General features: G+C 46.9%; 1 long non-coding RNA gene across 1 annotated transcript; it reads right to left on the bottom strand.

The window, feature by feature from the left end:
- Positions 1 to 2,270: 2,270 nt before the first annotated feature.
- On the bottom strand, positions 2,271 to 23,527 carry LOC109320979. Its single transcript, XR_002103910.1, has 4 exons — positions 23,437 to 23,527; positions 18,366 to 18,373; positions 12,556 to 12,562; positions 2,271 to 2,281 (listed from the first exon to the last, which is right to left on the bottom strand). It is a non-coding gene; the product is annotated as an uncharacterized LOC109320979 (long non-coding RNA).
- Positions 23,528 to 24,197: the final 670 nt, after the last annotated feature.

The raw sequence follows: 24,197 nt of genomic DNA, 5'->3' as shown, positions 1-24,197 counted from the left end.
CAGTTGACAACTTATACCTCAACTTGCAGAAAGCCTTTGACCTGGTATCCCATGAGTTACTGATCAGAAAACTGGAAGATATCGGGCTCAACTGCGGGACCATCAAGTGGGTGCGAAACTGGTTGCGGGGTAGGATGCAGAGTGTCCAAATGAATGGATCGGTGTCATCCTGGTGAGATGTGGGAAGCAGCGTAACCCAGGGATTGGTACTTGGCCCAGTGCTGTTCAACATCTTCATGAATGACCTGGATGAGGGAGTGAAAAGCCCAAAGTCCAAGTTCACGGATTGTTAGGGTGACTGTATTTGGATCTTGGGGAGCACTGCATTTGCAGCTAAATAAAGGCTTAACATGTGGCCAGCAAAGGTGCTAACCATAAGGCAGAATGATATATTCAAAGTAAAATTGCAAAATGCTTAAGCGAGCATTTTCCTAACAATGGAGTAGTGTTGTAACGAAATATAGCTCATTGCGTAAGAAGAACAAAATGCAGCTTACCTGTTACTGTCAGGAGATAAAGCAGAAGTAAGACCTTGGAGATGAAGGAGTCAGCAAAAAAACAATTGACTGAGAGAAGCCAGGTTCATGGTCTTGCACACATGCTCATAGCAAAAAGGCATGTAAATGAGTAAAGTGCATAGGTAATTCCATGCTAATGAAGTAAAGAGAAACAGAGGTAGAGCTTGAGATAGGAGGGAATATTGGTGGGACAAAGGAAAGACCAAGGTGGAGTAAATGTAAATGAGCATGAACCAAGGTGTATAAATGTGAAAAGAACTAGTGTTCATTGTGGCTCCCCAGTTTTTCTGGGAGCTAGTCCAAAGCTGTCTCCATTTTGAATAAAGCTATGGCGAACAATGTGTTCTGGTGTTTGCTCCTTGTTTGCTCCTTGGCAACTGCATCCCTGAGCAATTGGATCATTGTCTCCCTAGTTGTTGGGCACCGCATGGATTTGGGGTCTAACACGGATGACACCAAGATATGGGGTTGTGTGGACATACCTTCAGATAGGCTGCAGATACAAGCAGACCTAGACACACTGGAATGTTGGGCAGAACAGAACCAAATGAGGTTCAACATAGAGAAATGCAAAGTGCTGCATCTGGGAAGGAAGAACCCACAGCACACCTACAGGCCGGGCATCTCTAACCTGACCAGCACTGCAAATGAAAGGGATCTAGGGGTAACAATAGACCCCAGCATGAATATGAGCAAGCAATATGACGCAGTAACTGCTAGGGCCAGTAAAACTCTGGCATGCATCAATCGATGCATCTCCAGTAAAACCAAAGAAGTGATTCTCCTGCTTTACTCAACATTGGTATGGCCACAACTGGAGTATTGCATCCAGTTTTGGGCACCGCACTTCAACAAGGACATGCTAAAGCTCAACAGGGTCCAGAGAAGGGCCACGTGTATAATCAGTGACTTCCATAGCAAACTATACGAGGAGAGGCTGAGGGATCTTGGACTCTTCAGCCTAAAGAAAAGAAAGCTGAGAGGGGATCTGATTGCAGCTTACCACTATATCAGAGGCATACATCAGGGGTTTGGTGAACAACTGTTCATCAGGGTGCCCTGGGGGAAACCTAGAAACAATGGCCACAAACTCCTGGAAGATAGTTTCAGGCAAAACATTAGGAAAAACTTCTTCACAACTAGGGTGTCCAGACTATGGAACAAGATCCCGGAAGAGGTGGTGCAATCATTTACCCTAGAGGTCTTCAAGAGAAGACTGGATGGTCACCTGGCTGGGGTCACCTGACCCCAGATGTCTTTCCTGCTTATACAGGGGGCTGGACCCAATGATCCTTTGGGGTCCCTTCCAGCTCTATGATTTTATATGGATCTCTGAGGGAAAAGCACTAATATATCTATTGCACTAATTTATAATAATGTAATATGTGTATATATATATATATATATAGATATATAGAGATATATATAACTTTAAAGCCCCTCTGGTGGACTTTGTTAACATTAACAAAGTATCACAGCAATCCTATTCATTAGGCAAATATTATTAAATTCCCTCTCCATGGACAAAGACTTTGCAGTGGTAGAAAGTCTTGTGCCCCCAATGATCCTAAGAGCTAAGTCGTCCAGGGTCTTGCATTCCTGGTAGGGTCACCTATGGTGAACAGGCCTGAGGGGAAGTTCCAGACAACTCATGGCCCAATCCCCAATTCCTCAGCTGAGGATCAGGTGGAAGAAAGTGTCAGAAGTGCCCAACAGTTGTAAAGACAGAAGAAGGCTGTAGCAAGATGGAGGTCTCCTGTCATCTAGCGTTGTCCCTTGCCATTGTGCTCAGATCTCCACCTTGTCAACATCATGTGGTTGCTGTTCCCATGCACCAGCTTATTCATGTTAAACAAAGTCAAGCACAGGTTTCTACCACAAGAAACAAGAAGCTCTTCTGTAACAACCTCCAAAAGTCCTGTAGCAATGAATGAGTGGTGATGGAGACAGGACTAGTGAATCCAGCTGTCTTCAGCTATAAACCTGCACACAGGCAGTGGTAGCCTGATGGTTGTCTTGAGATAGAGGTGCAATTTGGCAGCTCCGACCATGACTAAGTAATCCTATTCAGGATTCCCTCTGCTCACCCCACATGGGAAAGGGGCTAGAAAAGGTGCCCTAACCTAGTCTGTCTTACCTGCCCCTGGCTGGATAACTGCTTCCAATGGAATCACTCTTTCTCTGTGGTTGAAAACATCATAAGAAGACAAGGATTTTTGCAACACACAGCATTCACATCTTGATGGATAACCAAAGCAATGAATGACCAGAAAGAAGAACTATCATAATCTCCAGGGAACTAATGAGATACAGCATCAGTATTGCTGACTGCTGCTTATGGGAAATTAAAAGGGCTAAAACATGGGTGTTAGAAATGGTACTAATTTAAAAAAATAGAGCCATTAAGGGGAAAAAAGACCATAACAGGAAATAGTTAGCTCACATAAATTCAACAGCCATTTTAAGGTTTGATTCTGAAAGGTGCAAAGCTTGTCAGCTGTAGTTAATTTCACTGACAGTTGATGATCCTCAGCACTCTCCAGTCAGACTATGAGAGCTAAGAGAAGTGAAAAGCATGTCAGTGGGCTTGCCATTAATGTATGTTCTAGGGATTAGTTAATTGTATAATAGGGATAGTTGTTGAACTTTCAAAACATTTTTCATTTGCTGTTTGCTGAATCTAAAATGAAAAGTTGAAGTAATAAAGCCAGTTAAGGGCTATAATGTAATATGGAATATTTATTGACCTACATTATGTTGTAACCGCAATTATAGGGCATCTGGCAAAAACTCTGTCAGTCAGAATTTGTTTCTATCACACGCTGTGCCTGATCCCATTAGGATCCATTAACTTCAATACAAGTTTTGCCTGATTAAGGACTGCAGGATTCAGTGTTCCTGCAGCAAATCCGATGCTATATTCTTCACTCTTTAATGACAGAAAGTTCATCCTCCACTGTTCTGCCCCCAATATCTCATTATTCCATTAAAATCAAATACTTGGGGGGAAAATGCAGTACAGTAATTATCAAAACTTTTCCAAATTGCATCATGTCTCCTTTGTTGTGAGCTGCCCTTGGAGCATTTTGTACCTGGTATTAATGAAGAATATATCTGCACTTCAGAAAGTAGCATCTGAAACACAGAAGTGGTACTGACACAATTGTGCTCCTGGAAATACTCATCTCTATTAAAAAGGTAACAGTGATGAAGGGTATCATCATCAGGGTCCCTGGTATATGGCAGCAAATTTTGTAGAATGCAATACAGTTTCTCTAACAGAGATCATGTATTATTTATTATTTGCATTCTCTGATATTTTTTCTGGTTTTTCTATTAGCAATATGTTTGAAGGCTTACTTTTTCCCCCTCTGCCAAATGTCTGAATATCCAAGTCACCCAGGCCCATCCCCTGCCAGCTCTCCTAGCCTCGGGAATGGCTTCCCCACCCACCCCAGCTCCTGGCACTTTGAAAAAAAAAGTGCTGACTCACCAGGTGCTGCCAGATTGGGGGGGGGGGCGATTCCCCTGACCCTTCCCACTGTCCCAGCACCCCCATGGCCACCCTGCCCACCCCAGCTCCAGCCATTAAGAAAAAAACCCCCCCAAACTCACCCCCTGCTGCCCCATGCCATGTGGGGGGCTCTTCCATGAGCCCCCTGAAGCCCTGAGGCTGGGGGAGTGAGTGGGGGCTCAGGGGCTCATGCAGAGCCCCACACACAGCGTAGTGCAGTGGGGGGAAGCAGGGATTACCCCTCCACTGGGCAGCATCCAATGAGTTGGGACTTTTTTTTAAAACACCGGCAGCTGGGGTGGGCAGGGTTTGGGGGCCTGGGGGAGCAGGCAGGGAATGGGGCCTGGCAGGAGTCCCCCCATGATCCCTTCCCTGCTTCTCCAGCCCCACCTCCCCTACCCCTTATTACCAGCTCCGAGTCCGGCTCCAGCTCCCTGCTGCAGTGGGTGGGGACTGCCTGAATCACTGAAGCTCTCCAAATCTTTGGAAAAGATTCAGAGAGCTTCAAATTGATTTGTACCTTTTAACTGGTCCCCTGATTAGGTTCAGATTTGGAGATTCGGCTACTGAATTGGGCTGAATCTCCTCTGAGTCAAATCAGCACCCGAAGCTTCACACAGCCCTAGCAAACAGGTGTTCACTTTTGATTCTAGGACTGCAGTCACGAGCCTGCAGTGACCCAGGCCTCCAGGAATCTGTGGGGGCTTTAGACCAAACCTCCATGCTTGGCTGGAGCAGACAGCTTGGGCCAAGGCTAGCCCACCCACCCTGTGAGGGAGAGGTTTGATAGGGAGGTGCAAAGGATGCTGGGGGACTATGAGCTGACTTAATCTGGAGGAGATCTGGGACAAGTTCAATAAACCAATTTAACCTAAATCAATTATGTTTGATACTAGTTTATCACAGAAAAAATATCTCAAGCCAGTTTTGGCCGTTTTGAAAGCAGTTTATGTGCGCTAAATGTCCGTTGTGTTACAGATTTGAACCAGCTTCTGATCACATATACTGGTTCATATGTAATATCCGTCCCTATCCTATTTGACTAATTTTGTGATTAAAGATGCTCAGTACATCTCAAGGTCAGGGTCCTTAAGCCAAAACCTGAGCACTTTCACTGAAACCAGGAAGTGTTCAGCCCCTCACAAGATCAGGCACAGAATGACCACAGTGTGACCCTCCATTAATTTTAACTATGCCTGATAGATGAATCATGAGACTATGCCAGTTAAATGTTAAAAGCCTCACCTAGTTCATAAATTACAAAATATTAGTGTTATAAACATTAATTGCCCTTCCAAACTTATTAGCATAAACAGGAGTACTTAAAAATATCATAAAACAAAATTACTGATTTTTTTTACTGTAAGAGAAAAGCCTTTTTTAAAAAAAATGGTTTTGTGTCATAACATGGATGTTTAACTTAATGGGAACATCAGGACATTTTTCCCAGCACAAACAAGAATGACTATGTTTTCATATGCTTTTATCTCAGCAAATTTGTCAGATGCACAAATGTTAACAGGCCTTCTGAAAACAATTCCTTTATCAGTGCTTCCACTGAACTCTGTTTTATTAATCACCATAAAATAGAATTGAATTCATGCACCCTATCTGAGAAAGCTCACACAAAATAATTGGCAATGCACACTGAAAAAATTAGTTTCAAGCACTGAAGCAGTACATAGAGTTTGGTTTGTGTTGTTTCATGCTATGTTTTTCAGTATGGTATTCTAATATTTATTAAAACCATAAAGGAAATCCCACCATTCTTCAAAATAACCCTGGGTCCAATAAAATGTGGGAAGTTTTCCATAAAATGTCACTCATCATCAATTGCTTTGCTTGTTTTAGAAAGTTTTGGGAAGATCAGTAAAGGGTTTACTTCAGTTGCATTAAACTTGCTTACTATGGGCCCAGTTATAGATCCCTTACTCATCTGAGCAGCACTGAGAGAATAGAATAAAAAGTGCAAATAGCAGTTAAAGCCAGGGTCCCATACAGTGAAACCTTTATCAACTTCCATTAAGAAAAATGTGTAGAATCAGAACAAAACATGACATGGAACAAAAATATGCACATCCATATACACCTTCCTCCACTGAAGCCTAATTGCTATTTTCTTAACTAATGACTGCAAAAGAACAATATAAAGACATTAATGAAATAATAGTCTATATAGAACAACTAGAACAAGACTTTGAACCACACAACTTGGATTCATATTTGCATCAGTTTTGAACCCCTACCCCATGGAAGGTGGATTGATTGGGGTTGTTTTTACTTCTAGTATTTGCACAGAAGTTCGTAAGCTGCAGTAGAGTTCAATTACTAATGAGATAGCTTTTTGAAGGTAAATGGTTTTGGAGAAAGATGAAGGATCTTAGAACTAGATTCACAAAAGAATATAAGTGCAACGTTCGGATCAGTGGTTTCTAATCTCTTTGTGAACAACCCCACTACCAAGTTTGCAAGCCTGACTGCTATAATTGAATTTCTGGTGGAGGACATACGAGAGAGCCAGTGACCCCACTTGTAAGTACTTCAACTTTATCTGGTCTATTTGGGAGCTAGTAAAACCTCCTGATTAGCTGCCACTTAACAATGGAGGTGCCTAAAATCCATAGATAGCTATGGTCAACATTAAAGTTCCACAGGCACTAAAAATTTTGTTTCTAGTCATATCTGAAAGCTCCTCAGTCTTTGACTGGACTGAACATCTCAGCACCTCTCTTGCATCTGAACTGTGCCAGGATCCTCCTCACCTGAAGGGTTCAGTTTGGTAGGTATGCTTGGGAAGTACCTACCAGATTGGACTCCACACAAATGTAATGGTGAATTTCTCCCTCCCACCCACCATGGTGAATTTCTCCCTCCCACCCTCCACTCTCTCTTTTTTTTTTTTTTACCATAACTTGGTGGTTAAATCACTTGCTTAAGGTTGTGAGAGATAGGAGTTGAATTCCATTTTTGGCTTGAGGAAACCCAAATCTACATTTTTTCCCCCAGAAACCTGGCCCGAGTACCAAACTGTAGATTATTCTGAAACAGGGGTAGTGTCACTCAGTCCTGCTCTACTTTGCATGGACTGATTTAATGATTCAATGGGACACAAGAGAGAGAATACACATACACAGCAATGAGGGTTTTTTTCCCAGAGTGAAGAGATACCTAGGTGATGGTGTTACAGGCCCACAGCACACTTACTGCAGTGCTGGGGTCTGGGTGGCTGGTTTGCTGGGGAATTGGCAGGCACCACATGATGGGAAGAGAGCCTGCTGAGTAGGCTGTCTTCAGGGGACTCCTGGGGTAAAAGGAACTCCTCAGTGGCAGCACGGGGCGCATTGCAAGTGGAACCTGAAAACCTCCTCACAGCTGGAGCAGGACCAGTACAGCCCCATGGGGATGGTTTGCCAGGCTGCAGAAACCCTGGTTGCCATGGGAAGCTTTCAACAGCGACAAGCTGCACACTTACCTGAAGCACCACAGTATGGAATCCTACCAGGAGACAGCAAGCATGAACAAGCAGTGGTAGGAGAAAGGGCAGGTATTGGCATGGAAGGTGTAATGGATGAACCCAACAGCACAGACCCAACCAAGCCTCTGTCTACACACCACAATGCTGAAAGGTATTGTGTGGGCAGCTGGGATGGGAGAAAGCCAGCCAGAGAGGGACTGATGGAGCCCACCGGGAGAGGAAACCTATCTGGTGCCTCTGTAGCCACTGCCGCCATGTTTGAGTGGGTATAGACCCCAAATCCACTGCTAGAGCAACAGGGGTCATAGACGACCCTAGGGAGTGTGAGGGGATGCTGCCTGAAGTACTGAGGTATGTGGCCCAGAACCCCAGTGGGAAACACCCACTAAGGGGAAGCTAGTAGGACCAGGTGAACACAGTGGGGGCCTCACTGAACACAGGTCACTGAAGTAAAGTGTTGGGGTGTGGGTAGCATCAATGCCCTGCCTGCCTACACCATGTGCGCACATTTAGTTTCATTATCATTGAGTTGTATCTTCGTTGGCCAAGAAGGCCTTACACCACACTCCCACAGGGACCATGTAGCCAGGTGTGCCAGGAGAATGGTTGGTGCCAATGGCTCATAGAAGACATCACTGAGACTAGAGTGGACCATCTGAGCAGAAAGGGGTGAGGTGTAGGGGTGGTGGAGCCTCACAGAAGATCTATCGGCTGAGCTGCCTGGAGTCAGAAGGAAGCATTGAGTAGCACCACCAACTAATCTCAAACATCAAGTCATGGCAGGTAAGTAGGCCTTGGGGTGATACCTCGGTGGGCAGGGCACAGCAGCAGTGGTGCTGTGAGTGTGGGCCTGCCACAGATGGGTTTTAAAGATTGTGTGTGTATTTTACATCAAACAATGGTACACTGATATAGTTCTTGGAGGAGAGATTGAAACCTAAGTTTTCCCCTTGTGGGCTTATATTTTTAGGCAAGTTTCAGGGCTGTGAATTTCAAGAGGGGTGAAAAGTGGTGAAAAGAACCTGAGCTTCAAAAAGGAGAGTGGTTTGAGACACAACCCTGTCCTCAGTTTTCTCATTGGCTAGCTTAGGCAGCGCTCCTTTGAGCACTCTGGCTTTTGATGTGCTTAACTCTCCCTGGCATTGTAAAGGACTGCCTGCCTTAAGGCCTTAAATGTTGCTGTGGGGGACCATGTTGCTGAGTTACTGTGTGCATCTAGGCCCTAGGGTTTAGTTGTAGAGAGAGGCTGTGTACAGAACAACTGCTGATTTCTATTGGGACTTCTGTGCAGGCATGGCTGCAGAACTAGGCCTTCAGAGCTCAGTACTAACAGTCTTGGCACATATTGAAGGCATGATTTATTGCAAAAATGCTCAGCTCCTTGCAAAATCAGGCCCCCAGACAGCAACATATTTTATTGCTCACCAGGAAGCTCATCCATCAGCAGGAATTAAAGAAGCAAAGGCAATTGTTCAGCAGGAACAGTAATGGTAACACAAACACAGCTTATAAGAGCAAACCATGGCACAGAATCTGCATGCAACCCACTAAGTTCTTTGCCACATTACTTGCCTGTATGTCAGCTGCAAAAAAAGAAATCCTCTGCAGGGTTAAAGTGGAATTGAAAAAATCAAATGCTAGAGCTTGCTGAAGGCTCAGTTCTACAGTTGCTGCACATATGCAACTCCCAGAGACATTTATGTAAGGTTTGCAGGATCCTGATGTATCTAGTACAAAGGGAAGTTGAAATTTAGGAAGCAGTTAGGATGCAACAACATTATCAACTAATTAAAAGAGTAGGATATGGCATCTGGAGAGGCAAAAATGGGCATGTCTTTCCCCCTCAACTGTCATCATACAATGCTATAGGAAGCACTGAAGTAACAGAAACAGGGCAAATAAAACGGTAAGTATGTAATTTAGAGGAGGAAAGCACATCAATTTCTATCTTTCACAAAATTGGAACTCTAAAGGGAAGTTGTTTCTTCTGTAGCCTCTATAAATGCTACTTTCTCCCTATTTCATCAAGATTCCCCTTTCACTCTACTACTACGTATATGCTGATAGGCTTATTGTGGTGCTTCCATCCCCAAACTCATTGACAGCAGAAGTGTCCTACAGCAGTCTGATTGAAAGGCAGTACTTCATGACTGGGAAGGATGAAGTTACCTAAACAGCTTTGCTTGCAGAAGAATCCCCAACCTGGGGAAGGTTGGGGGCAGCCTGTCCTTGCAGACAACTCTAAGAATGATGGTGCAAAGGACAAACTGTTGAGAATAAGGGAGTACATGAGGCAAAGCAAGGGAGATTTTGAGTTTCTATCTTTGTGAAGGATATTACAAGCATTTCATGAGCACGGCTTTGGTTTTGTGCATGGACAAATATCTATGCGAAAGTTCAGTTGGGTCTGAAGTTTGATTTGCACTCTAATCATCGTGCCTGATGCCTGAAACTTCAGCAGCTTTTGAATTAAACATCTAAATATCTATTTGTCTTAATCAAATGAGTCAAATTGTTTGGACAACTTTTCCTAAAATGTTCTACTTAAGCTTGGTTCTATCTAGGTGAGGCATGAGGAAAGAAACCTCCTGACAAGCAACATATAGTGGGCTGCCACTGACCCTCATCTTCTCCCTTTTAGCTACAGCATGAGACTGGTAAGGTGTGTATATAGCAAATGCCCAAGATGCCACAGTTAAATCTCATTCCTTCCTCCCCCCCCCCTTTTTTTTTTTTAACTGCATAAGCCTGAAACCTATGTTAATTGCTTTTAACAGTGCCACTAGAATTCTATACAGACTACTGTATGTTAGGCTCTAAAAGGGACCATTCCTCAATGAGATCTGACTGTATGGGAAGTCCAAGGTATTGCATTTCAACTCAATTTTAATTATTCATGTTCAAAGTAGGGGTGCACTGATAAAGATTTTTTGGCCGAAACCGATGGCTGATTTTTAAGGAGTCATATCGGCCAATACCAGTCCGATTGCTGATATGCAGCTGGGCAGCTTGGAGACTAACATCAGGTTGATAAGTCTGTTGTGAGGGAAGGGAAGAGCCATGGGGGGGCAGATTGAGGTCCCCCACAGTGAGGGAGAGTGTGGGGCTGCAGCTGGGGCTGGGGCAGGGGCAAGAATAGATACTGCACAGCCAGGGAAGGCCACAGGACTGAGCTATGGGTGGCTCATCCAGGGTGTGCGTGTGGGAGGTGGCTTGTCCAGGGGGTGTGTGGGGGGAGGGGCGGCTCATGCCACTGCATGCACCCAGGGAAATCATTGATAGCAGCGGTGCTAAGAGGGGGATTATGGGGGGGGGCTGCAGTCACCCCAAAAGTCAACCCTAACACCCCTTCCAGCACTGCCCACCCTGAATGCAGCCCAGCTCAGCCCCCAACCAGGAAGATCCTAGTGCAGCCCCAGGTCACAGCAGCATCCCACCCTTGCCCCTCATGCCCGTCCAGGGGCACATGATCTCCATGCTCTCCTGGGGTGTGTGCAGTGGTAGAAACTGCCAACTCCCTCCCTGCACCCCCAGATGAACTGCTTGTGCCTTCATCCCATGCCCTGCCCTGCCCTGCCTGTACAGCACCTGCCTCTGCCCCACTCCTTCCCTCACCATAGGGACCTTGATCTGCTCCCCCTCCCACACCTCTTCCCTTCCTCCACAACAGACTTACCAGCCAGATGCTGCCCTCCAAGCTGCCAGGCTGAACTCCTGGCTGCATGTGTGCTGCAGCTGTGCACATTCATGGGACATTTATCGGCCACATTTGCCAAAAAAGCCAATTGCCGATACTGTCAATTTTCCGTATATTTGTGCTGATCTTATTTGGGACCAATGCATCAGTGCACCTTTAATTCAAAGGGAACTTGATATTTAAAGTTTAAAGCTTATTATTTAGCCGTGAAGGGATGATATTTTGAACTCTGCCAACCTGCTATGCATGTATTATGGAACAAAATTCCTCTGTGAGCACAGTGGGTGCATCTATGTGTGTAGTTAATGTGAAGCAATAAACTCCAGAGTTTATTTCTCCTGGGCACACTGTTTGAACATGTGGCCAGGACTGCAGCATGTTGAGCTGCACTGGAGCAGTCCCAGCTGGTAGGGTGCCCTGGGGGCGGTCTAGTGTGGGGCTAGCTGGCAGGCAGCCTATAACAGGGGGCCTTCTTGGGGCCAAGTTGCCTTTGGCCCACCCACCTGTTTCTGAGCCAACCACCCACCTTCTCATCTGCCACACCTTGTTATCTAATTAACAATCTTAATTATGTGGGAGGCTGCCCATTTCTTGCCCTGATGCCAGGGGGTGCTATCTGTGGCTCCATTCCTCCCCTACACTGCAGCCCAAGCCTTGCAGATGGCATCCACAGATGTCAATCTCACTGGCCCCACACTGGGCCCCAGAATCCTCTAATTAGTACCCCTCTAAGACACCTCCATTCAGGCAGCCTACCCTGCCCTCATTCTCATCTGCCTAGCTCCCTGAAACTACTTCTCCTCTTGGACATGGTTCCCCCAGAACCTTTGGCCACACGGGCCCTGGCCTCGCCTCCAAGGCCAGTCAGAACCCCAGGGCCTCAGCTCTGGGCATCCCTCACGGTGGGTCCCTGGCCCTTTTGACTGTTCTGGTCCTGGCCCCAGCATTGTTCAGTCGAGGGTACTCTAAGTCAGCCCTCTGAGTTTCTAGCCCCACTCACTCTCTCCTGGGTCTGCCTTCTGGCCTCTACTATGGGTAACCCACCTGTTTGCAGAAGCTGGGGTTATTAAGGTGCCCAGACCCACCTTTCATCAGGGTGGTAACTGGCCTGGCATTTCCTGGGGGCTCCCGCACCACTGGGAGCCCCACCAGGCCATCCACTCCTGGCAGGGTGCAGTTTTAGGTCATGCCCAGGCCAGGAGCCTCCAAACCATCCCCTGTAGCTCCTTATCTCCAAGGATATTCCAAGCAGCCTTGCAGCTGGGCAAGGTTACTGCCTGGCCTGCCAGCAGTGATATGCTGTGTTTATATAGGCGGCCAAAGATCTAAAATGGCCACCGCAGTCAAGCACCTGTTGGCTGCTTGGCTCAGGTCTTAAAGTGGCAGGCACCAACACTGCCCTGCCACAAAGCCCTTGCACTGAAGCACCCACATACCCCAGCTAGCCAGGGCAGCATCTAAATGGGTGCAGCTGCAAAGTAAAAAACTCCACGGCAGGATAGTATTTTTATTTACAAGTACTATCTTCCTGCAAAGTTAATTAATTTACTCCAGCCTAATTGCCCTGGATGTGTGGATGCTGAGATGTTTACTGCAGATCTAATTAGTGAACTCTGAAGTAAACATCTTATGTAGATACACCCAGTCCTGCTCTTTCTGAGGTTCTTACTTTCTTTGAAGCATTTGGTGCTGGCCACTGCCAGGTCTCTGGACTGATCTGTCATGGTGTTTCCTGTGTTTCTATGTAAAGAACAGGGCTCTGATGAATATTTTTGCAAATATGTTTCGGTGGTATATTTTAATTCTATAATAAATGGTAATAAAGGCAAATAATGTTTGTGTCAGGGTTTAAAGTAAAAAAAAACCAAACACGTGATAAAGGGAACTTTCCCTCCCCACCCCGCAAAAATGAAAAGAATGTAAGAATTCATGTAGGTTACCCATGGTAGAGAGCCCTTGAGAGCCCTTTTGCCAGTTTAAGATCTGTTTAGCTGGCATGATTTTCCAGTTTTACATAAATTATAGAATTATAATTAAGAGCTGAAATTAAATCATAATATAATATAATTAATAATTCAATGCAAATTGATTTTAAGCAAAGATGGAGTATTATCAAATAATCAGATTAACCCATTAGCAGGTTAGCTAAAATACTGTGTAAACCAATCAATCCTTTTCACCTTTATTAATCAGTTGAGATAGCCTTATTTGTGTCAAAAAAGAACAGGACAATACCAAACTTAATGCGAGTCAATATTCATTTGTATTCCAGTTAAATGCTGGTATGAATAGGGTCAGATCATCCCTAGACCAAAGCTAATACTTACCATAGCTTTCATACCAACTCCCTTTCTTAATTACAGGTAGCCAATATTCTTCCTGAAACATATAGATCAGTATGGATTCCAGGCGGTTCAGGCTAATGTAACTTGTTATTTTCAGCTAACAAGCAGTTTTGAGTAAAATGCAAAATATATATTAGAATTTAAACCCTGTCCAAACCAGTAACATTCATGCATTTACAGCCGTTTCAGTAACGCCTGTCTTAATTATTGGAGAAACTGTTCCCTAGGCCCTGTTCTCAGACAAGTCTCATTCATTCCAGCCACAAACACTTCGAATGCCCATATGTGTGCTCACTTAACTAACCAAATGAGAGGTTACAAAAGTAGGGAAAAGGACACTGCTTTATCTCATTGCAAGCTTTGCTGATTAAAACAGAAGAACAAAAGTTAATAATTTAACAAGATAGTTGTATTCTCTTCAGTTTCTTATATTCACCCCAGTATTATAGAACCCTAACCAAAAAAACCCCAAAAAACCAAAAACCCAACCCCCCAAAATAAACTTTCCAGAAGCTCATTAAGCAATCTGACTCAGATCTATATCTTGTGGCTCATTCTTTCACTCATCTCCTCAGAGAGAAATTATATGTGCAGTGAAGTGTTTGGTGTGGTAGTAGGGATTTTTAATGTTATGTTCACTGGTCTATATGATAATGCTATTATATTGTGACTTTTTGTGGTTTCATGTAGCTTCAGGATGTTGGTGCTGCAGTTGTCAATTAGAATTTGATTCTGTAGTTGATTTATACTGTCTGTTGGAAGATAAGGACTTTTCATTGAGGTAGCTGGGGAAGGGCTGTTCCTAAAGGCTAAACTGCCAATTCTTCCTTCTCCCCGCATAACATACTGTTTTCCTTACTGGCACGGTTATTAATCAAAATGACTTCATGATCTCCTTTAATAAACCACATGGTTTAATTATTTTTGGGTCATTTGTCCAGTGACTTGAGTAACTGAGCATGAATCAGATGGTATTTTAATATTTTACTCCACATAAGCTTGAATCTAGATGTAATGAGAGACAAGAAATAAACCTGTCACATAGGGGACTTATATTTTAGAAAATAACCTGGTGAATGTTGTTAACAGATACATTCCCTCTGCTGCCCAGTCTCTGCATAGTACTAGCTACTCTAATTGTTCCACTGACTTCGGTGGGACTTGAGAGAAATTCAACATTTATTAATTTTAGGTAGTCATTACTGATTCATGTAACTAAATCTGGTCCACGGGGACTCTAGTTAGTATCTATACTTGTGACAGTTGAAGTAGGTATTTAGAGTTATTTTCTATCAGTAGCATAACCTGGGATGGGCAAGCAGGGCACCGACACAGACACCAATTTAGCAGAGGCATCAGAATTGTCCCCTGTGGAGTCCATGTCTCAGGAGGGGGACCAGTCCCATGGCATTGCTCTTGAGCAGCAGCAGCCAGATACATGGGCAATATGTTGTTGCTTTAAGAGCAACAGCTGGGGCTGGCATACAAGGTTGTGGCTGTACCAGCAGCAGCTGGAGACTGTTTTTGAGTCCCTGGAATAGGTAAGACTCCTGTGCCCCTCACTCTTGGAATGCCCCCCTTCCAGGACTCAGAAGTTCCTCCCTGTCTGTTCGCTCCCTCCCCTCCCCACCACCCTCCCTGCTGTCCATCAAGGTTTGCCCAGGGTGCAAACTCCGCTTATTAGTCCTCTATTTTTCGTTGTTTGTGCATCTCTAGCAAGCTAAAAGTTTTTACATTGTTCTTTACAATTCAAGTTAAAAAAATAGCCTAGTTTTAAAAATCAGTCCTTGAAAGAGCTTAGGAAGCTGCCTGAGGACCAAGAAACAGCAGTAAACTCCTGTAAAGGTACATTTTATACCTTATTTTATTAATGTTAAATAGCTGTAAGCCTTTGGTTCCAAAGGATTCATCAATGACTTTAATACCTGAGTGGCGCAAAAGAGCCCATTACCATGTGCCACATCCTGGTAGAACACCTACAGCTAGGCATCTACCAAGCTACTGTGTTTAAGTCCACCCACAATGGGTTGAGTTGCTCTTAAGCTTCTTCGGGTCTCAGCAGCATTGGCTTATTCTTTGGTTTCCTAGGTACAGGGCTTTCTTATTTCACAGAATGAGGAACTCAGATCCCAGGTGCTTTAAGCCCTCAGGATCAGTGCTGACACCCAAGTCATTTAAGCACAGGCTCCCCAAAGCTCCTGTTCTTCCTAGCCCCTGGGCCCAATGTCTCTCTTAAGGAACACATGACAATTAAAGCAGTCACACAGACACTGTAGGAGTTCCAGAAACCAGTCACTCTTTACTTTAGCTAATATAGCAGAACTTGACAAAACAATAAAAACAGTTGTGCACATCTTCCTTCTTGGTTTTCTTGTCATTTTGGAGCACTTTTGGGCTTATGTTCGCATTCTCTTGGAGTCTAGGATCCCCCCAAGTGCTGAGCAGGTGAATGAGTTATTCAAAGTCTCTTGCCATGTAAAATTAATGGCATTGAAAGTGAGACATGTAAAGGGGAGGGGAATATGTTTACTATAGTTGCATTGATGTATGCTAAATATCTGAAGATGCTGCTAAATATTTCTGAATTGTACCATTAAAAGGATTGGATTTATAAGTCTAAGAACTGGGAGCATGCCAGACTGGCCTCTTAGCATCCAGTGCCAGCTTTCACCTAACCCACAAATCCCAAGGGACTAGTTTGCAATAAAATATGCTGAATTTCTTGTAATACTTTGATGAAGGTCAAATTTTATAGCTTGACTAAGAAACCAGGTAAAAGTTGGTGTTTTTGCTTGGGTTTTGTTCTGAAGTGGTAACAGCTGAATAGCATTTCATTTTGGTATCCACATGAATCCCACATTCAAAATGGAATGCAGATGGCAGCTTTGTTCTTGCTTATTTTATGAATGTTGTATTTCAAGGTCATTTAGTGCTGCCCAGGGCTAATCCCTATAACATATTGAAGCAAGTTCTACACTTGCCTATCTTTGTTATTCTTTATGTCCATTCTAAATGTAGATGCCAGACTGATATTCTTAGAAAATAATCTCCTTGTTTTATACACAGAATTTGTACATCACAAATAGCAATAGTGGAAACTTCCCCATGTTGATTAGTGCTTCAATTCTAATCAGCAAGGATCTGGGTTTTCCATTCCCTGCAGAAAAACTTGGAAAAATGCATATTTTCTCCTTTAAAGAAGAAAATATGGATTTTTCCCGCTTTAAAAGAGAAAAAAGAGAAAACAGCAGGTTTCCCCTTCCAGGCTGGCAGAGTTTGAGCCTGCAAGGGGTTGCTTGGGGCTGAGGGGAATGGGAGGTGGGCAATCAGAGGCAGGGGGTGCCACATGCATGTGTGCACATGGTGGCTCACAATACAGCCTCAGACAGCATGGTAGAGAGTAGCTCCCACAGCTTCCTGCAGGTAAGTCTATGAGGGAGCACATAGGTGATGCATAGAGGGCATAGGTGACACACGGTTTAATAGATTCATAGATACTAGGGCTGATCATCGAGTCTAGCTGCCTGCCCCAGCAGCATAGGCTCCCAGCAAGATACGCATCCAAATGTCACCCCTGAGCCTGCGATTTTCCAGGCTAAGGAGCCCCATGGCTCTCAGCCTGTCGTCGTAAGGTCTGTTTTCCTGACCTCTGAGAATGACACCCTGGGATTTGCTTGAGATGTATCTATGGATGCAAGCCAGTGTTTTGCTCACTTTACTAGCTGCAGCATCGCATTGAAGAATCATGTTCATCTTGTGGTCAATCATGACCCCCAAGTCCCTTTCATTCATAGTGCTAGCCAGCGTAGCACTGCCAAGCCTAGAAGCATGCTACAGGTGTTTCCTCCCAAGGTGGAGGACCTTGCATTTTTTGGTGTTAAACACCAATTAGGTTCTCATCTGCCCATTTCCTGAGCCTGTCAAGGTGGGGCACAACTTGTGGGGAGATTGAGGTAGTGGCTTGCACTGTACCCACACAGTGAAGGAGAGAGAAGAGGGTTGGTGGCTGGGGCTCCTGATGCTGCCCAGTCAGGGTGCTGCCTGGGGCCTAGGGCTGAGGCAGGAATGCAGGGCCATGGGACCCAGCTGGGGAGCAGGACGGTGCCATGGTGTGGCGGTGAGAAGCCCCCACAGGCTCCGTAGGGGCCGGGAAACCCCGGGTGCCCCAGCACAGAGTAAACAGACTCCAGGAAAACTTACCTTTAGGTGCATGGCTGGAGCAGGAACTAGCCCTGCGGCTGCATGAGCCAGCATTTCACCAGCTTTTCAAACAGGGGCTCCCTGGGCAGGGAAGCTTTGACCCAATGGCGGTGGTGGGAGACGCCATCGCAAGAAAGTTTAAAAACCCCACCGGAAGTCGGCAGAGGGAAAAGGAAAGAGAGAGAGCCAGCAGGGAGCACGCCAGGCATGGGGTAACTCCAGCTGATGGCAGGGACATTGCTGCAGGTGCAGAGCCTAACTCCAGAGCTGGGGAGTTAGTGTCCCTGCATCAGGCTGGGGAGGATCCATTCCCCCCAACAGCTACCTTCCTGGGCAAAGGAGTAAGAGGCATCGCCCTCCCCCCCACTTCGGGGAAGAGGGAGGCATGCCTGATGTCAGGAGTCCAGCCCTTGGGCCCCAGGGTCTGGAGCTTTGATGAAGAAAAAAAAAAGAAGGGGAAAAAAAAAGAGGAAAGAAGGGGAGAAACTAACGGAGCCATAATCATCACCTGACCCCTTAGGAAAAGGTGCTCACAGGGGCACGACAGAGCTACACTGGCAACACCCAAGTGGCTAGTGAGTGGACAGGGTGTAAGGGAGGCAGAGCCCTGAGGAACATCAAGACCTAACTGTAAGTACCTCCGTTTCCGGGTTCCCCTCTGAGAAGAACACCACTGAACCCCTCCTTTCACCCAATAATACCACATTGTGGCAGATGAGTTTAGTGGGGGTAGAGGTCCTGGTAAGAGAGGATGGTACAATACTCATCATGCTCACCAAAGTTGCCACACATGGGTAGCTCATCCAGGGGTAGTCTGTCTCCATGCCACAGTGCGGACTCCTGAAGAGGGGTCAGGCACCAGAGGCAACATATTGGTGGAAAATGGGGGGGCACACACAGAGCATGGGGCTGCAGCCTGGGCAGACAGGCACTGGGCAGGAGCCACCTCCGTAGCCCAGCAGGCAGGATGTGGCATGGAAGGGCAGAACAGGATGGTGAGACTTCTTGCTGACACCACTGAATCCCTCTCCAGCTGTGCCATCATGGCCACCAGGGTGAGGTGCCCCCTGTCCACCACTTCAGTGGGTGCAACTTGTGTCCCAACCACTTCAGTGGTGGGCAGGGAACAATTCACCATGGTGGCATGGCTGATGTGAGGCAGCAATGAGTCTCACTATCCTGCTGTACCCTCCCATGCTGATTCCCAGTCACTGGGCCACACAAAGAGCTCTTGCCCAGAGCTAGTCCAGGCAGGCTGCAGCCCCATGCCCCACTGTGAATGTAGTATTCTGCAGGGGCATTTGCCCTCCCATGCCCCTCCCAATGCATCGCTCTGGTGTCATCTATGGTCAGGCACTCTCCTCCCTCACCTCCCTACTGTGCCCTATACACTGGGCAGCTGGGGCCCCCACTGGCAGGGCTGGGGGGGGGACAAGGGGCTGCGGGTTGGGAAGGATGGGCACTCTTGACTCACTGTCTCTTCTGCCCCCACCCAAGCTAAGGCAAGGTCCTACCCTGGGGTACTATGATGCCCCTCTCCACCTTGGTGTCCTTGGCAGTTGCCCTTGCTGCCCACCCTAAAGCCAGGCCTGTCTGCAGGTCATGTTGGCAAGGCTGATGGTGGCAGGGCAGGAAGATGTGGGTCATGTTGCCAGGGCTAGGGGGACTGTGGTTTGTGAGTGAGCATATCAAGGCTTCTTAGCACCACAAAGCAGCAGCCTAAATTAATTCAGTTTTCCCAGATTACTCAAAACTGCATAGAGTGAACTAATCAGAAAGTGAACAGACATTTGCTATTGATTCTGGAAATACAGCCACATGACTGCATGGCCCAGTCCAGAAGCTGGGGGGTGCTAGAGCATGCTGTGGCAGAAAGCCACCTTGGTTTCTCCCCAAAATCTCTGCCCTGTGACAATGTGATTAGATGGGCCAGCACAGAGGATTCATACCTCAGCCTGTCTCTTTAGGTAACCTGAGCTGGCTGCATTCCTGAGGGAGGGGGGAAACCCGCTCCCTCTGCCTACATGACTGGCATCAGTTACCTGAGTGAGGGGCATCTACCTGGTGGGCTGGAATCTGCCCGGTAACTGGTGATGTATTTCAAATTGGTTGGTGGACAGCCAGCTGGAGCTGGCCTCCACTGGACCAGGTGAATGAGGTCACAGGGGCTATATAAGTTAGGACGGGCTAGGAGGTGGCCTCTTTGGCCATGAGGTGAGGCAGCAGCCATGCGGGGGACACAGAGGAGCATGACCATCTAAAATTGGTTCTCTCCCCCAAACTCATGAGCTAGAAACCGCCTGCCTCCAAAGGGAAACTTCACCAGCCTTTGGAAGATGCTTGTGAGTAAGCTACTCAAGTTCTGATTAGATATCTAGCTGGCAGTAACTCAGATGCATGATCAAAAGGCTACCTCAGCCAGACTGTTTGCTCTTTAGGATTTCTAGGATATTGCTCAATCTTGTACCCTATTTTCACCCTACCCCTGTAACCAATAAAGTCTTCCTTTGTGACTGGTGTGGGAGACTTATTGAGGGGTGGGTCTAAATTATGCCTAAGAGACCCCTTAGGTCTGCGGACTAAGGGAGACTTTACTTTTTGCCCCCTGACTTGGGGAAGTGCTCCAAGTGCCTGTACCCGTAGGACATTAGGCCTGTGTTTCCCCAAGGACACAGGGCCGGGAGCGAGTCCATTCTTGGGGTGGTGGCGGCTACGTTACCCCCAGGCTAGTTTATGTGCTCCAGGAAGGGGTCGGGCTGGACATAAGGCGCCCCTAGGGAGGCATTCGGAGCCTGGAAGGTGGTCGGGCGCAGGGAGGTGGGCAGCTCAACACAGGAGCGCCCTCTACTGGCCTGCCACACATGCATCCCTGCTTGGCTGAGCAGGTCAGCATCAGTGACTGAGACCAGCTGGAGGCTTAATGATCTTAAATGACCGCATGGCTGGGGTTGTGGATCAGGTGGTTCATCAGGGGCCTTGCATGTCTCAACGTCCAACATGGGGCCTGCTGGCTCATGCAGTGCCCTTGCATAGGCATAGAGGATGTCTACGAAATTGCAGCCCCACCTATAGATCCAGGCATTGCAGCTCCTGGGCCCCTTGCCTTCCCCCACTAGTACCCTTGCAGTGGAGAGGACACTGTCAAAATCTCCCCAGCAGTCCAAGGTGAGCTACACCTTGCTAGCAGACCGCCAGGTGTACTCATGGTCAAGAAATGCAAGTAGTTCACCCCTGAGGACCACTGGGACTAAGAGGTTTGCAGGCTCTACGGAGTCTCCCAGTTCTTGGGCATCCTCCTCTTGGTCCTGGGGTTCAGCGGGGTCCTTAGGCACTGTCTGAGCCCCTTGGTCTGCAGACCCTGGACTCTGGTTGGGATTGGGAGAATTCTGCAGCCCCTTGGCTCAGGGGTGGCTCAGGCTCCTTCACAAGATGGCAGGATAGTGCTGGAACCTGGGGGGGTGGTATGCATAGAGTTCCTGACAAGATTGGCCTGTCAGTCAGGGGATCCCATCTCGACCTCCTCTGCTGTGGGACCATAGGGACACCCACTGCAAGGACTTGTCTACCTCTGGAGGGGGCCAGTTGGACTCTATCTCCTGTTTGGGGGTTGTAGGGACATGCAGCCCCTCAGGAGCCTGGCTGGAATCTGCCCCTATAGTGGGGGCTGCAGGAAGTTCTGTGGGGGCATTTGGCCCCCAAGCAGTCTCCTGCCCTGCCAAAGGAGAAGTAAACCAATAAAGAAAAACAAAAAATACAGTAGGGCTAGTGAATCCAATAAGGGTAGGCTGGGAATATGTGGGGAAGGAGAGAGAGTGGGGAGGAAGGGGGCTGAAGCTTACAGAGACTGATGGGTACTTTCATTCTTTTCAGATGGGTACTTTCATTCTTGTCTCACCTAGAGGTGAGACAACTTCGGAGGAACCTGATGCAGATGTATGGAAGATAGTCACTTCCAGAGCCATGCATCATACTGTTGAGGCAACCCCCTTCCCCTCCACCCCCCACCAAGTGCAACTGGGAAACAGATATGAGGTCCTGGAAGCACTGGAGGGAAGGGCAGTAAAGGAAGCCACACCCATGTCAACCACCATGCAGGCTGAGGGACAACCGGACAGCTGGAGGAAGAGACACTGAGTCATCATGGTGGGTGACTCCCTCCTGAGAGGAACAGAGGGAGTCATTTGTCATCTAGATCCCATGGCATGGGAGGTGTGCTGCCTCCCAGGAGCGCCTGCGTGATGGCACCAACTCCAGAGCTGCAGGTTGACTTCTCTGATGCAGATGTCTTGATGTATGGTCAAGGGACAAGACTGTCATGTGACCTAAACTACTCTGACATCTGCTGGGAGAAGTCAGCCAGGTCCAACCATTCATGTATGTTTTTAACTTGAATAGAAGACGTTCACCTAATGCTGGAGGTATACAGTCCCATTAGGTGAAGTGCCTTACTAGACTTGGTGTTGGCTACACGGGATAACCTGGTGGGGGATCTGCAGATACAAGGTAACCTAGGGGATAGTGACCATCAATTGATTGAATGTACTATCCAGTGAAGGGTGGGAAAGATAACCAGAAGGGCAGAAGTGCTATATTTCAGAAAGTACAACTTCAATATACTCAGGAGATTAGTTAGTGAGGCACTGATGATCGGGGGCACTGGTGAGATGAGAGTCCAGGAAGGGTCGTCATTCCTAAGGGAAGCAATCCTTGGGGTGCAGAAGGAGACAATTCCTTTGCACAGGAAAGGAGGCAATGGGGCCAAGAAACCCCCTTGGTTAAACAGGGAAACCCAGGAAAGTATAGGGGCAAAGAAAGAGGCACACAGGCTGTGGAAGCAGGGGGTAGCTACCAAGGAGGAATAAACCTATTTGGCTCGCACTTCGGGGAGTGTTAGAAAGCCCAAAGCTGCAATGAAACTTAGGCTGGCAATGGAAATTAAAGACAACAAAAAATCCTTCTACAGGTATATGGGGAGCAAAAAGAAGTTGCAGGGTAACATAGGACCCCTACAGGGCAGATTAGGGCAATTGGTGACAGATAGGAGGGACAAAGTTGAGCTTTTCAATGAGTTTTTTGCTTCCATATTCTTGAACATGGATTAGGACAACTCTCCCAATTGGATTATAGATGATCAGAGGAGGGAAACCAGCCCACCAACTGTTAGTGCTGACTTGATGAAGGGACAGTTGGAGGGGCTGGATGTGTTTAAGTCGGCAGGCCTGGATGATCTTCATCCAAGGATGCTGAAGCACCGTGCCAGTGTCATAGCAGAACCACTGGCACGGTTGTTTGAGCACTCATGGTGCTCAGGTCAGGTCCCAGAGGATTGGAAAAGGGTCAGTGTGGTCCCTATTTTCAAGAAGAGGAGGAAGGAGGATCTGGGTAACTATAGGCCAGTTAGCCTCACCTCTGTCCTTGGGAAAACCTTTGAAAAAATTATTAAGGATCACATTTGTGGAAGTCCAGCAGAAAAAATAATGATGAAGGGTACCCAGCACAGGTTCATAGCAGGTAGTTCCTGCCTGACTAACCTTGTTTCTTTTTATGACCAGCTCACAAAAATGCTTAGATGGAGGGAACGAGGTAGATTTTAAGAAAGGGAGAGGGGATGCACACACAAGGGCAGGGGAGACTTGAACTGGCACACAACAAATGCCAGGGCAGGGGGAGTAGACCACAGGACTTACTACACAAGGGCAAAACACACAGGGGAGGCTGATGAGGCAGATGTAAAAGGTGGCTGGAGCAGTGGAGGGGCTCCATTTGTTAAAGCTGAGTCCAGGAGCCCCTCAGGACTCCAGTCAGGCACTTAGCAGCAGAGCAGGAGGCAGGAAATGAGGCAAAGGATCAGACTTGGTGAGGCAGCTATGAGGGAGTGCAGGAGCAAACAATCAATTAGGGAAGTAATTCAGTGCAGGTAGGGTCAGGAGGAGGTTCTGGAGGTGGAGGTGGAGGGGCTACTGCCTGGCACACTAGATGATCATGTGTGATCATCGGCTCCATCCCCAGTAGCTCCTGAGTGTGAGTAGCCCTGAGCTACTTGCCAGGGCAGCTTTTTATACTGCTGGGGCCATCACAGGGCAGGTTTTTATATTGCTGAGGCCAGCACACATGCTGGCCCCAGGCTCTCACTCCCCCTGGCTGCAGATCTGGGCAGGGTCATTTTGCCCCAAGTGGCACAACTTACCCGACACCAAAGTGCATGTCTGGGCATGTGCGCTGAGGTAAAAAAATCCCCAACACAAATTTGTGCCACTCCTATTTGAGCTGCTACAAGCACATGTCCCTGCATGTGTGGATGCACCCTTTGTTATCAAGATGGAATGCAGTGATTGTTGTTTTATAGGATATTGGCTTGAGTCTCTATTTCCAAAAATATTCCTCCATGGTGTCATGGAAATTTTTTGAGTATGTGCTGCCAGTACAGAAGAGGTTAAACTGACATGCG

Source organism: Crocodylus porosus, unplaced genomic scaffold (genome assembly GCF_001723895.1).
Source record: "Crocodylus porosus isolate Cpor-Errol unplaced genomic scaffold, CroPor_comp1, whole genome shotgun sequence".
NCBI lineage: Eukaryota > Metazoa > Chordata > Crocodylia > Crocodylidae > Crocodylus > Crocodylus porosus.
Note: the sequence above shows the minus strand (reverse complement) of the source record. Positions and strands in the feature narration are given on the sequence as shown.